The sequence below is a fragment of the Pleurodeles waltl genome, chromosome 4_2 (assembly GCF_031143425.1).
Source record: "Pleurodeles waltl isolate 20211129_DDA chromosome 4_2, aPleWal1.hap1.20221129, whole genome shotgun sequence".
NCBI lineage: Eukaryota > Metazoa > Chordata > Amphibia > Caudata > Salamandridae > Pleurodeles > Pleurodeles waltl.
In genome coordinates, this window is record NC_090443.1 from 290,592,449 (window position 1) to 290,608,098 (window position 15,650).

Genomic DNA, 15,650 nt, shown 5'->3' on the forward strand with positions numbered 1-15,650 from the left:
GGGCACCTCTAAGGTGCCCTCTGTGGTGTATTTTACAATAAAATGTACACTGCCATCAGTGTGCATTTATTGTGCTGAGAAGTTTGATACCAAACTTCCCAGTTTTCAGTGTAGCCATTATGGTGCTGTGGAGTTCGTGTAAAACAGACTCCCAGACCATATACTCTTATGGCTACCCTGCACTTACAATGTCTAAGGTTTTGCTTAGACACTTTAGGGGCACAGTGCTCATGCACTGGTACCCTCACCTATGGTATAGTGCACCCTGCCTTAGCGCTGTAAGGCCTGCTAGAGGGGTGTCTTACCTATACTGCATAGGCAGTGAGAGGCTGGCATGGCACCCTGAGGGGAGTGCCATGTCGACTTACTCATTTTGTTCTCACTAGCACACACAAGCTGGTAAGCAGTGTGTCTGTGCTGAGTGAGGGGTCTCTTAGGGTGGCATAATACATGCTGCAGCCCTTAGAGACCTTCCCTGGCATCAGGGCCCTTGGTACCAGAGGTACCAGTTACAAGGGACTTATCTGGATGCCAGGGTGTGCCAATTGTGGAATCAAAAGTACAAGTTAGGGAAAGAACACTGGTGCTGGGGCCTGGTTAGCAGGCCTCAGCACACTTTCAATTCAACACATAGCATCAGCAAAGGCAAAAAGTCAGGGGGTAACCATGCCAAGGAGGCATTTCCTTACAGGGGCCGACTCTACTCCCTACCAAGATGTCCTGAAAGGAAGAAACAGAAAACAACAAATATATATATATACCTTCATGTTATATCTATTTGCTCGATACTTCCAATTTAAGAGATTAAGAAATCCGGCGAAATTAGAAGATTTAATGGAAGAGGTAGCGGAGGAAGAGGAAGGGGGGGGATAAGGGAGAAGGAGTGGAATCCAAATTAAACAAATTATTAGATCTCATGAGGGAACATAGACATAAATTTAAAGAAGGAACAGTAACTCCCGAGAGGAAAATCAGTAAACAGCACCCTGTACGATGCGTACCACCCTTAGGGGATAGGTTTGCTCCCCTACCCGCGTTCCCAGAACCTCCCAGTAGTGAAGAATTATATGAGGAAACTGAGGAAGCTCTAGACTGGTTCTTTGAACAAGAACCGCCATTGACAGCCGAGGAACAAGAACTGGTCCGTACTGCTACCCTATGGACTTCACAATCGAAGATTTATAATTCGGACATTATAGCCCAGTTATACTCTAGTTTACCCCTCATCCAGCGTAGGTTAGCAAGTCTGTACATGACACAACACTTGATGACACTGAATAGAGTTTTCAGACCCCATCAATCAGCCCTTGAAAACTTGTTATCCAAATGTACCTCCTTGGCCTTCTTGCAAGATCCTGCACACTTCCTTAACATATTTTTAGATGCACAACAGGAATATCATGATGAAGTGGCTAGGACACTCCTTCGGGCCCGCCATACTGATGATCGGGAGAAAGAAAGGTATCGACAATACCCTCTCAGAGAGGTCCACCTAGAGTAAACGCCGCAAATGAATTGCAGAAAGTTTTTGTGTATACACCCCTTACTAAATTACAAATAATGAAAATGAAAGAAATGGTACCACCGCATTCTAAGGATCCTGTTGGGTTTTTTAAGGAACTCACAGACGTCCTTACTATGGGAATATATACCTTAACAGATCTAACAATTATACAAAAAAAATTGCTGCCCCCAGGTATATATGAGAAATTAAGGGGACAAGACTGGTTAGTGGATAACGCTAATTTGAGTTGGGCCGCCTTAGAGACAAATGACAACGCCAGGACAGCTGGACCCGACATACCAGATGATGTGAAATTAGCACCGACCCTCATTCTTAAAGTGTTGCCCCAACTTCTTACCACAAGGAAAGAGGATTGGGATGCTAACTCCGCCTGTAAACAAAAGCCAGGTGAAGATATAGGGGATTATTATACGAGATTAGAGAAATGTTTCACTGCCAATAGTGGTCTTAAATTAGAAAGTGATTCATATGCACATCTTTTTGTATCCAAATTGGTGGAAAACTGCCTCCCGAAGTTAAGGGAAAGAGTTCAGAAGGTAGAGAGCTCCTGGCAAGCACAAAGTCCCTCCCAAGTCCTACGAATATTACAATACCACCAAAACAGGATAAGGGGGGAAGAAGAAAGCGAAAAGGTTAGGGTAAAAGAGACTAAGTTAAGAGCACTAGTGGCACAAACAGTGATGCCCAAATATGGGCCACAACCTTAGGTACAAAGAAAGGTTAATAATTCTAAAGGTGTTTGTAACTATTGTAAAAAACCAGGACATTATGTTAAAGATTTACAAGGGAACGTTACGTGCCCAGTTCTAAAACATAATGTGGCCATTGGGAAAACTACACCCAGAATACATGTTCCTCGAGATCAGTACAGACCTCAAGAAGGAACGCCCCAAGAACAGAATCAGGGAATACCAAACACAACGCAAATGTACATATCTGATGAAAATACTGGATATGCCGATTTTCCCAGTTTTTTATGAGGCTGCCCAGGGGGAGTTGAGGATAAATTGCCCCTTATCCCTATACCTGTGGACCAAACTGGTCCATATGTAGACGTTCACCTCCTGGGACAAGACAAGAAATTCCTATTGGATACAGGGGCAAGTAAGACAACGATAGATCATAACGAGCTTCCTCAAGCTCCACTCTGGGAATAAAAATATTTCACTGGGTTTCTCTGGTCAACCCATTACAAGTAATACATCAGAGCCACTACCCTTACAAATTGCCCCCCTTACCACTACGACAGATCTTCTCTTGACTGATGCTTGCCCCGAGAATCTATTAGGAATAAAACAATTGAAAGAATTAGGAGCCATAATAGTGTGCTCCCCCCAGGATGTGCGTCTGTTCCTTCGAGACTTCAAGGGCCATTATACAGTCAGAGATTTAGATCCTCGATTGGCCCACCTCCCAGCCGAGTTGTGGGCCACCAGTCCCACATCGGTCGGGCGGATGGTCATTACGCCCCACAAGATCATTTTAAAGGAGGGAGCCATACTACCACGACTCCGGCAATATAAAATGCCTCCACAAGCTGAGAAAGACCTTACTTCCATTATAGAGGACCTCATCACTAGTGGGGTGGTGATCGAAGTACCATCAAATACCGTGAATTCACCCGTATTACCTGTGGCAAAGAGAGTACAACAAGGAGAAAATACCAACTATAGACTTGTGGTAGACTTACGGGAATTAAATAAATGTGTTGTGGCACAACATCCTGTCGTACCAGACATATCTACCCTTTTAACAACAATTGATTGTGAAGCCACACATTTTACTGTTATCGATCTCAAAAACGCGTTTTTCAGTGTACCAATACATGAAGACAGTCAATATTTGTTTGGGTTCTCATTATCCGGAAGGAGTTTCCGGTTTACCCGAGCTCCTCAAGGATTTACTGACAGCCCGAGCATCTATAGCCAAGCACTAAAAAGACTTCTAGACACCATACAAATGCCTGATCAAACAGATCTTCTGCAGTATGTCGATGATATACTCATTACGGCCAGATCTGAACAGTCATGTGTCGAAGCTTCATTATTGGTATTAACATTCTTGGCTGAAAATGGCCACAAAGTGTCGCCAAAGAAATTGCAATTCTGTCAACAGCAAGTGACCTACTTAGGGCACTTGCTGTCAAAGGAGGGAAGGCAGCTAACAAAGGAGAGAATACAATTGATACAAAATATACCACAGCCAAAAACACAGAGACAGGTACGCGAATTCATAGGACTAACATCCTACTGCAGACAATGGATACCCCAATTTGCAATAATATCAAAACCACTTGTAAAATTTACAACATTAGAAGCCAGCACGTCACCGCAGCTTCCCTGGACAGAGGAACACACGCTCGCTTTCAAAACACTAAAAGAGGCGATGTGTCAGGCCCCGGTGTTGGCCACCCCTGATTATCATAAAGATTTTACACTATTCGTCACTGAAAAGAATGAGACCGCTCTATCGGTTCTGACACAAGAGCAAGCTGGAAAACAAAGACCATGTGGATATTTTTCATCCACCTTAGATCCTGTAGCACAAGCTCTTCCCGCATGCCTGAAGGCTGTAGCAGCAACAGCTCAAGCTATTAGACAAAGCGATACTATAGTATTGGGACACCCTTTGACAGTACGAGTTCCCCATGCAGTAGAACTATTACTTAACAGAACACAGACACAACATCTAACAATAGCAAGACTGTCAGGGTATGAACTGACACTTTTTCAACCTCACATACAGATCTTAAGATGCAATACCCTGAACCCTGCCACACTTTTACCCATTCACGAGAACATAGATGAGGTACATGATTGTATGGAAGTGATTGAACAAGTGACAAAACCACGAACAGATTTAAAAGACACTCCATTACCAGATGCAGAAGAAAATATTTACGTGGATGGTTCTTGTAAAAGAACAGAAAAGGGGGAGATAAGGGCCGCCTATGCTGTTACCACAAATACTCAAATTTTAGAAAGTAAACAGATACCCATTCTCTCAGCACAAGCGGCCGAGTTGATAGCATTGAGTAGGGCCTGTCGATTGGGTAAAGGAAAAAAAATATATATTTATACTGATTCACAGTACGCCTTCGGAGTAGTACACAATTTTGGAACATTATGGAGAGAAAGAGGATTCATGACATCGCATGGATCAAAAATACAACATGCAGACTTGATAACACAATTGTTAGATGATATACATCTACCAGAACAAATAGCTATAATAAAATGCAAAGCACACACAAAGGGGACAGATCATGTTATATTAGGAAATGCATTAGCAGATCAAACAGCTCAAGACATGACACAGAAAGACGTAGAGAGTACGCTGCATCACGGTCCCGAATTTATGCATATGCAGGTCACACAAGATATAACTATGGATATCCAAGACATACAGAGTCACGCCACAAATGAGGAAAAAGAAAAATGGAAAGAGGAAGGAGGGATACTAACTGATCAAGGATGGATGACATCACATAAAGCAGTCTGGTATCTTCCCGATGCCATGGTGCAGATTATTATAGATACAATACATGGACCAGCCCACCTTGGGGAAAAAGTTATGCTAGACGCAATACAACATATATGGGACAATAAACATCTTAGGGCAGCAGCCAAACAAAGAGTCCAAACATGTATGATATGTTGTCAGTATAATATTGGAAAAGTCACAACAGTAAGGGCAGGAGGATTTCATCGTCCTGAGCACCCTTTTGAAGTTATACAGATGGATTATATACAAATGGAAAGGTGCAGAGGACAGAATTATGTACTCGTAGTAGTATGTACATTAACACGATGGACCAAAGCTAATCCTGTACCTGACTATACTGCCAGCACTACAGCTAAACAATTGATTAAGGAGTATTTCCCTAGGTTCGGTCTGCCCCGAGTTATATATTCTGATAATGGTCAACCATTCTCGTCTGAATTAATGAAAAAGATATCGCTACTGTTGGGATACCAGTGGAAATTTCACTGTGTGCGTCATCCACAGGCAGCAGGCCTGGTTGAGCGACATAACCAGACTTTAAAAAACAAGATGGCAAAGATATGTGCTGAAAAGGGAGTTGATTGGATTACTGCCTTACCAGTAGCTCTGTTTTACATGCGTATGATTCCTCATTCCAGAACGGGGCTCGCACCCTACGAGATAGTTTTTGGAAGGCCTCCTAACATATGGGGAATACCTCGAGCTAAGTCTATAACAGATATTGAAATGCCTGTACTGACTGATTACCTGGCTTCCTTGATGTCTGCACTTCAATCTTGTCGTTCACAGGTTGCAGCTGCATTTCCTGATAATACTGAGCCCAAAGAGCATCAGATCAAACCAGGCGATTGGGTTTATATTCGTAATTTTGATCGAACAACACCTCTTGAGCCTCGATGGAAGGAACCGAAGCTCGTTCTACTGGTTACCAGGACAGCTGTAAAAGTCGAAGGTCGTAAGGGATGGCTCCATGCCAGTCACTGTAAGAAACATTTTCCCAAAGAAAAAAGCGGACAGACATCGCCACTTAAGACACAACAGAACGCAGAACAATTGACATTACCCACAGAAGAAAGTCTCCACCAGACTTATAGATCTAAACTCAGGTCATCTACTCGAGCCCAGGTCAATTAAGTCCAAACAAGCTCTACTTGTTGGTGAAACGGCAGGGGCTCTGAGAAGTATACCTGACAAAAATGACGACGGAGACAGTGAAGCAGAAGATGTTGAGAGACAAATACAGAAAGAAAATGTGTGTGGGAAGAAATTTTTGTATAATGGTGTTAATGTTGTTTCTGGCAGCAGCAATGTGTTTAGGTTGGGTTTTACATTTAATTTTTCAATCTAGTCAACTCCCTATATTCTCACCCAACAGTACACAAGAACATACCTATTATGATCTTACACCTCATGAACGGGCCCACAGATTAGCTATGCAAAATAACTCCTTTTTGTACGGATGTTGCACTATACTCACCAGGTTGCCAATACTACCGATTGCTGGATATGCGGACAGATTCCCCCTCATCAGAATGACGGAGGGATGCCACTGGTACCTTTTCCATTTTCATATAATGGTACCTGTGAGGCTTGGTTTGCCTTAATAACAGCTTACAATACCTCCAATTCTGCATGCCCTGAAGGAGATGCTTGGATATGTAAGAATGGGTGGCCATGGGGAGATATGAATACCGTCCTTAATCAAGTCTGTTATCCCGACGATAATGGAATACCACAGGCTAAGGGGACTATATTCGAAAGTGAAGAGTATAAACAGGAGTATTGGTCTTCCAAATTGGTAAATACCAAGCCTAAAAAGAAAGGCGGACCAACCTCCATATCTGTTTCCAAAATGAAAGGACAGCTGTGTGTCCAGAAGACTGGTATAATCCAGGTAGGACACAGTGAATGTAATATTACTGTGAGTTTCGAGGACAAAGGCCAATCAACGTTTCCAGCGTCTAGACATACATATTTTGTTTGTGGAGAGATAGCCTATATACGTCTTCCCCTCGGATGGGGAGGAAGATGCTATATATCTTTCCTATTGCCTCCTGTTTTCCTTGCCCCTCCGATGTATCATAAGGATCGCCTACTCCCTAATGAAAGGCATAAGAGGTCTATAGATACTTCGGAGATAGACCAAACAGAGACTACCCTGGAACAGTATACAGACTTCAATAGAGGTTTCTTCTTCTTTATTGGACCGATTCAGAATAGTAAGCTTATCCGTAGGCTTACTCGAACAGTAGAAGCAGTTGTAAATCAGACTATAGCCGCTCTGGGAAATTTGACACAGGAACAATCCGCTATCAGAATGGTAGCGCTTCAAAATCGTCTTGTTCTTGATGTCATACTAGCAGAGAAGGGCGGAGCGTGTAAAGTTATCGGGTCGAGCTGCTGTGTTTTCATACCTGATAATGCCCCCTCTGTCTATGAGGCTATTTCTAGATTGCACAAAATTGCGTCCAGCTTACACCAGGATCCTGGCAACTGGACCTGGTCAGGATGGTTTTGGGGACTAGTCTCCACATGGGGCTGGAAATTGATTTCTGCTATTGGCATAGCATTGTTTACATTAATGGGATGCTGCCTGTGCATCCAGTGCGGCCCGCCACTCTGTGGATTGTGTGCTACCATGTGCATTCCTAAACCACACATCCAGAAAAAAGAAAATGTTAAGATTATGCTCCAAGATCATATTGATGATCTTATGGCCATCGAGATAGAGGACAATGGTTGCACTCTGGTGCAAGGATGGAATGTGGAAAAATAGTTTCTCACCCTTCGTGCAACCACTGTTCATTTGACATCAGGACAACCATATTGAATATGGCATCCATTTTGTGAGTGCTTTAAACACCCCGTCGCAGAGGAAATAGGCAGAAAAAGATGCAGCTTGAAAGCAGCTACATCGTGTAATATTCCTAAGGCCGAATACCAGACCGGCCACATACCTGCGGTTAAGCCAATTTTGAGAAAAACTAATTTCCACGGAATAACCTGCAATTAGAACAAGGTCATACCTGCCATTTACTACACACTATTATACGCTTCAGCTGTTTGCACATTTTTGTTTGTAAGCAATCTCCCACTCCTCTCCCCTGAGGCATACAAATGTTTTTATACCTAACTAGTGGAAAATGATTGAACCTCTGCCATTTGTTTGCATGTAGTAGAAAAATGTATAAAAGCTCTATGCTGCGCAAAGTAAGACAGACTACTCCCTAACCCGCTTGGTGAAGGAGCTCTCCCTTAACTCGAGTTATTGAATAAATCCCGATTATTCTCTACGTCTCGGACCCCGTCTCTTTCCTTTTTTTATTATTTATTTAACTTACAAGGAAAATTCAGAGGTATTTTAAATTATTTACCACAATAGGACTGCAGGTGTCGTACAAATGCATTCAGGAATCTGGACAGTATAATGCTAAACATTGGCTGTGAAAAACCTGCACCCATGCCCACAGTCACCTGAAATGAGCCAGTGGCTAGGAAATGGAGTGCAGAGAGCACTTGCACTTCAGTAGGGATGGCATGCTGATTCCGATTAGCCAGGCTCAGTGCTGGATCCAGTAATGCACAAAGTTCATGAATAGTGGCATGGTTGAGTCTGTAATTGATAATGATGTGACGCTCCACCATGGTTCCCAAATCAACAAGTGGTCTGTACACCGATGGGGCCCTTCCTCGCCACATGGGTCTGTACCTAGGAGGGGTTGAGAACACATGTGAGGAACACATATACATCTGCCCAACATGTTAAATATTAAGCACTGCTGGCATACAAGTCGATGACACATATGCATAGTAGGATGTTAAACTGGAGTGACATGTCCTCAATGATACATCAGGACTGTTGTAGTGTGTAAATGTATATTTGTTCATGCCTATGGGGGCTGGGGACAATAGTGCCTGCATGGGGCAAATAAGAAATCAATAACTGCGTAGTAATGGCCAAAATGTCTGGCCTCTATAATCCAGAAATGTTGTAGTGGAAGTGACCTCATACCGCTAGCGGTTGTCGTAATATTGTAAGGCCGTGTTCACCGCCGTGCGACCATTCATTGGTTAATATGGTTGTCAATGGGGAATATGAGAGTATCATGATCGCAGCCGGCGGTGGCGGTGCACACCACCGCAGAGCATACGCCATCTCATCACCCCAACTTTACTTTACTTTACTTCCAGATTACGTGCATGCGGGTACTCCACTGAGTGTGCTGCTGTGTCCTGACTCTGGTCCTGTAAATGGCACGAGTGGCAGGGGAAAGGGCCCCGGCCTTCACCACCAAGGAACCGGACAAGCTTGTGGATGGGGTCCTACTTCTGTACGCCAAGCTCTATGGTCGACCAGAGGCACAGGTGGGTAGGTGGATTGGGGGGCATGGATGTGTGTAATGGTGGTAGATGGCTGTAAACGTGTGCACATTTGACACTGTACAGACATGGGATTCATGACATGCTGTGTGTGTGAGGTCCTGTTATGCTGTTGTGGGTGTCCGTCCATGGTGGACGTATAGCCAGCTGTATCTAATGGGTATTGACTTACTTCTGTGTTACTTTCTCTTTGTGTCCCATATAGGTAGGTGCCCATCAGAAGAGGGGACTCTGGCATGCCATCGCAGGGAGGTGCAGACCCTAGGGGTCTACAATCGGCAGAGCACCCACTGCAGGAAGTGGTGGGAGGACCTGCGGTGCTGGGCGTAGAAGAGCTGCGAGGCCCAGCTGGGGAAGTCCTCCCAACGAGGAAGGGGGTCCCATCGGGCCCTGACCCCCCCAATGCGATGCATTCTGGCGGTGGCGTATCCGGACCTGGATGGGCGCTTGAAGGCTGCACAGCAGACACAAGGGGGTGAGTACAGAAACCATTGTATGCCTCCTTGATGGATGTGTGAGTGTGCTGTAGTATGTATGATGTCTATTGGCAGGGACTCTGACTGATGTCATTTTACATAATGGCGCCCATGGGAAGTTAGGTTGCAAGTGACAGGTCTGCAGTACTTCAGGTCCTTCTGTGATGTTGGAAATGGCTGTAGAGCAGGGTTGTGGCCACTAGTCAGGGGCATAGCCATGTGTATAGCGGTAGGTGCTGCCTGGTAGAATATTTGCACGGTGGAAGTATGTGTGTACCAGTTATGTACCTCTATTCAGCTATTTACAAGTGTCTCTCCTTTTTTGTCTCCCCATCCCTGTTCTATTGTGCTGTCTGTGTACATACGCATCATCTGGCAAGGGAGCTGTGGCACAGGCGAGTGGGATGCATCAGCCCACGGTTCCACGGAGGCAGAGTCTACGACGCCAAGGGGACCAGTGGGTTGGTGGGCGAGGGGAGTACCACGGGGGAGGCAACTACCCCTGGAGGTTGACTTTGATACCTCCTCCAATGGGAGCGCCCTGGTGGTGGCAGACTCTAGTGGGCCCACCCATTCTGTGTAATCTTCCGCCACCCCACATACCATCACCGCCCTCCCATTTGCTCCCCACCGACTTGCCTGTGCCTGCTCAATCTGAAGGGTGGGCATCTCCTTCGCCCCAGGCACCTCATCCCCTGCTCCAGTCAGCCCTGTTGCCCTCACGGACAAGGCTATTGACCTCCTGAGGACCATCTCAGTAGGGCAGACAACCATTGTCAATGCCATCCTGGGACTAGCATCAGAGGTGCAGCAGACCATAGCCTACCTGGATGGCATTCACGGTGCGGTGTCTGGCCTACAGGGATCTTTTCAGGCTCTGGCCACCTCTTTGACGGTAGCCAGTGTCCCTTGTCATTCCGTCCCCCCTCCAACCACCTCTACCCCTTCCAGCACCCCACTCCCTTCACCCGTCCCAAGCAAAAATTCGGACAGCCATGCACACACCTCATCACACAAGAAGCACGCTTAAAAACACAAGCACCACACTTCCCACCACAGCCATACACAAAGACAAAATACAAAGGCACACACACCAACATCCACTTCCCCCAGTGTGTCCACCTCTTCCGCCTCACTGTCTGTCAACTCTACATGCACACTCACAGGCAGTGCACCCTTATTCACAGTTGCTGACCCCATTCTGGAAGTCACCACAAAATCAGACATCCATTCATGCACCCCAGACACCACACCTGCACTCGCCACAACAACTTTGGTTGACACATGCAGCACACTCACCAAACTTGCAGACACACAGACAACATATATTTACACTGGCAACCTGTCTTGTCCCACTGTGTCCACCCCCCTCCTCCCAAGACACTCAAACGTTTCAAGCCACCCACCCAACACACATCCTCCACACCTCAGCTTACTGTACAGTCACCTGCACCCACGTCACGCACACCTACACCTGTCACGACCACTCCCTCTACCTCCACTCCCACACCTCCCTCCAGGTCCACCCCTATTGCCCCTAAAATCTTTTCCTATCCAGCGCCGACCTATTCGAACCCATTGGCCCACCCTGTTTCATCCGTAAACGTGCCCACCTCCTTGCCCTGTCCACTCCTCCCACTTCACAGCCCGCCCCTGTCCGCCCTTCCCATTCCCGTGCTACCTCCCCTGTGAGCAAGAGACCCTGTGCTGGCCCAGGTACATCTGCCGCACCCCAGTCCAAGGCTGCTCCACCCGCTTCAAAGGCCAGACCCAAGCCCCCTCCACCTCCCAAATGTAAAGCCAAGCCCCCCCTCCTCCCAGTCGTAAGTCACCACCCCTGCCCTCTTCCCTGAGGTGCCTGGATGCCCCATTGTTGCCCCTTTAAGGTGGAGTACCATTTGCACTTGTGGGAGTCACGTTGGGGCCATTTGGGCCCATCGGACTTTGGACTATGGACTGGCTATTGGCCTTCTGTTGGACTTCTGTTGCTCCTGGAGCTTAATAAAAAGTTTGTGTGGCCAGTGTTGGTTTTGGCACTCTCTGGATCCGTGGTTCATAGTTTCTTTGTGGGGGGTGCTGTGCACATGTGTGTACTTTAGACAGGTTGTCTTGGCCTTGTGTCGGGTAAGTACCTCTTGCTCTGGGGTGTATGGCTTGTGCTGTTGTGGGTTGTGGGTCCATTGCGGGGTGGGTAGAGTGGGTGGGTATGTAACTGTGCCCTTTCTTCCCTTGTTTAGTAGGTTGGGGTACTTACCGTCGTCGTCTTCGTCGGCGGTCTCGGTCGTGGAGATATATGGCAAGGAGCAGGACTGGCATGATTTGCAACTCTCTCTCGATGTCTGCTTCGGCATATTGTGTGAGCCTCCGGTGAGTGTTTCCTTATAAATTGGTTTGTTTCTGCCTGGCATTGCGTGGTGGTGGTTCCTGCCCCGGAACTGACGGCGGTCTAGTGCTTCATTATTTGATGGGCGGGTAAGGCCTTTCTGTCGGTCTGTGGGCGGCCTCTGCCGTCATTGTCAGCACTCCTCTGTAGGTGGCGAGTGGTTTTCAGGCTGCCTATTCTTCAGGTAATTTGGTGGCCCAGACCGCCTGACTGTTGGCGGTAGTTACCGCCACAGACGGCGGAGCAGTATTTACCGCCATGTTCATAATGAGGGCCTAAGTCTGGTCCACCAGTGTCCCTACTGTAGCCGGCCCCCATGGTCCCAGGATGTTCTCAGGTGCAGCATGATGAGGGCCGAAAAGAAAGACTAGCATTCATCCAGGCCTGCCTCTGCCTGGTATGGTCAGGAGCATCTGACTTGTTAGGGCCCCCAGGCATTCCCTTGCAGTTCACAGTAGGGGGGCCCACTGCAGCAGGCTGAAAGCTTCCTCCAGGGAGGAGGGACAAGGGCCCATGCCAGCCCCCACACCAGCACCCCTACCTCAGCACAGGCTCCTCAGGGACCCAACCAGCCCCACGCCATTCCCAACTAGACCAGTGACCAACAATCAGGGCCTCCACCATGGCCCAGGGACCTTACACCTCCAGGAAGGCTTAGGTCTCGCCCCATCACTCACTGGGGGTTTGCCGCAGCTACTGCAGGCCTCTCCATCAAGGTGATTGTGGATTTAGGACAGGAGCGCTGGCTTCCGCTTTCCTCTGGATCATCCGCCCAGCCACTATCACTGGCCCTGCAGCCTCCACCTGTCGGGTTGCTCACCTGTTAGGACTACCCAGCAGCCACAATCTTGCCATCTTGTCCCTAGCCGCTCATTCAGCTAAGCTCCCTTCTTGGTAGTCGCCGGTCTCCTCCTCACTGCCACTCCCTGGGTGCACCCATTTCCCAATGTTCATGGAGGAGATCACCACCGTGGCAGGGCACCGATCCAGAGACCGAAGGTGGCCAGAGTAGCACAGGATGCTGCAGGATTACACAGGGGCTGGCAGTTGGACATCTTGCCTGGCCACGGCCCCATCAGTTGCATTTAGGCTGAGGGCAATCGGGCCCTCTTCCCTTCACCCACGTGTAGCATACGCACTATCAGGGGTGCAGCTGGTACAGGGTTCTTCACCTGAAAGCCCCTCCTATAGTGTCCTACCTAGTGGGACTTATAGCAAGTCACTACTTTGGACTTGGAAGAATGTCCCTATCTTTCATCTCATGATGTTCCATCTCAGACACACCATTACCATCCCCATTTCTCCTGGACCTCCTTCGGGTCTCATGGGCATTAGCATGAACCTTACGCTTTGGTTTGGAACCAATCTTTGGAGAGTTCTTCTCCCTCTTTGGCTTAGAACCTTGCTGTTCTAGGCCCTTGTGAACCTTGTTAGCGAACCACTTAGCCACACTGCAAGCTTCTCTGGATCCCTGTCTGACAGGTGTTGCCTAAGTGGTATTGAGCTCTCCTCCTTAAATCTCTCTGTCACCACTGGATAAAAGACTGAAAATCCTTGACTTCCATCCCTGTTACCGCTCATTCCAGTCACATACTACATAGTGAATTTAGGGCTCAAACAGAACACCATATGCTCTCTTGAACGTGTTGAGCCTCTGAAGTTACTGGGCTAGCTTCACCCCAAATCATTAAATCAGAGCTTCCTTCGTTTGCTCACAGACCATCTCATCTGCCACAGTCACCCTTCCAATGACATGTGGATTACTAAAGTGGCTGCCTTAGGCACCTCATACAAAGTCTGCACATAACAAGCGATCTCAAAGCTCACAGATCATTCCAAGGTATACTGCTCTTACACATACATATATATCAGCTCTCTTAGGCCCATATTTAAACTATTTTTGCGCCACATTTGCACCGCTTTTTGACGCAAAAATGGCGCAAACTTACAAAATGCAATTGTATTTTGCAAGTTTGTGCTGCTTTTGCGTCAAGAAATTACGTAAATACGACGCAAAAAAAGTATAAATATGGGCCCTAGAATTTTGGTCACAATGTGGCCTGAACTGTAAGTGAAGTTCTTTCTCTCGGACCAAGCTGCTGCTGCTGCCATTCTAGGTTTTTCCCTCTCAAGGGCTATCTTTCCGCTCTCCAGCTCTTTCATTTCCTTTTTCTCCTCCTCACTCTCACTTCTTTTCTCCTCCCACTCTCTTAACTTCTCTTTGTGCCCTCTTAGTTCCTCTTCCTGGGTCCATTCCTCGTGCCTTTTCTGCTTCCTCTCCTCCTTTTCCAGGTCAGCTATCCTTGGTGTCTCCCTGTCAAACCCCCTAGCCTTCTTCTCCTGCTCAGCTTTAGCATTCTGAAGAGTGAACTGCAAGTTCAGGCTCTTTGCTGAACTCAACCAACCAAAAGGATTTACTCCTAGAACTGAAGACAGTGGTACCCTACACATTAAAAAGGGTGTGAATGCGGAGGAAATTCTGGAAAGCACGTCTGGGGACACACTCTTGTGTGTCTGGGTTAGATCTATGTATCAACAAAGTGAGGGACTGGGAGATTAGTTGGTCCAGTGTACGGTCTCCCAATTAACTGAACATACAAAAAAGGTGTACACTGTTCCAAATGGAAAAATATAATCACTAGGGGAACATTAAAGTTCAGGAGCAAGAGCCCTCACACATCCGAGAGGATGTCATGCTTCATCATCGGGTAGCTCCTCGTCAGACCGGCGCTGCAATGTCTGACGGGCTCCCCGTAAGGGGGCTCTTTGCCGGAGATCTTTTAGGTAGCAGCCGTGGTAGCGGACACTACAAGACCTGGTGTTGCGGTCAGGCGCTAATCCTGGCAGGAGAGTGAAAGCTAAAATTGGTTCCCAGTCTTAATAGGAGCGAGTCAATTTAATTAATCAATAGAATAAGACCAGGACCAAGATTAAAAACAGAAGGAAAGTGTAAAATGAGGAATAATGCTCAACCACTTTCTGCATGGTGCTGGAGCTTAAGGAGATTATCGTCGGGCTCCTAGGACATGGTCAACATGTTTCGCGTACAGTGGTCTAACAAGATCCTATGACGCGTCTTCAGGACCAATACATAATAAGACTTCTCATGTCTATATTACCGAAAGTTTGCAAAAATGTCAAACAAATCATATAGGGGGTCATTCTGACCCTGGCGGTAAATACCGCCAGGGCGGAGGTTGGCGGTAGCACCGCCAACAGGCTGGCGGTGCTCCGCCGGGCATTCTGACCGCAGCGGTACAGCCGCGGCCAGAAGCGGAAAGCCGGCGGTGTACCGCCGACTTTCCGCTGCCCATGGGAATCCGCCATGGCGGCGCAGCTTGCTGCGCCGCCATGGGGATTCTGACACCCCATACCGCCATCC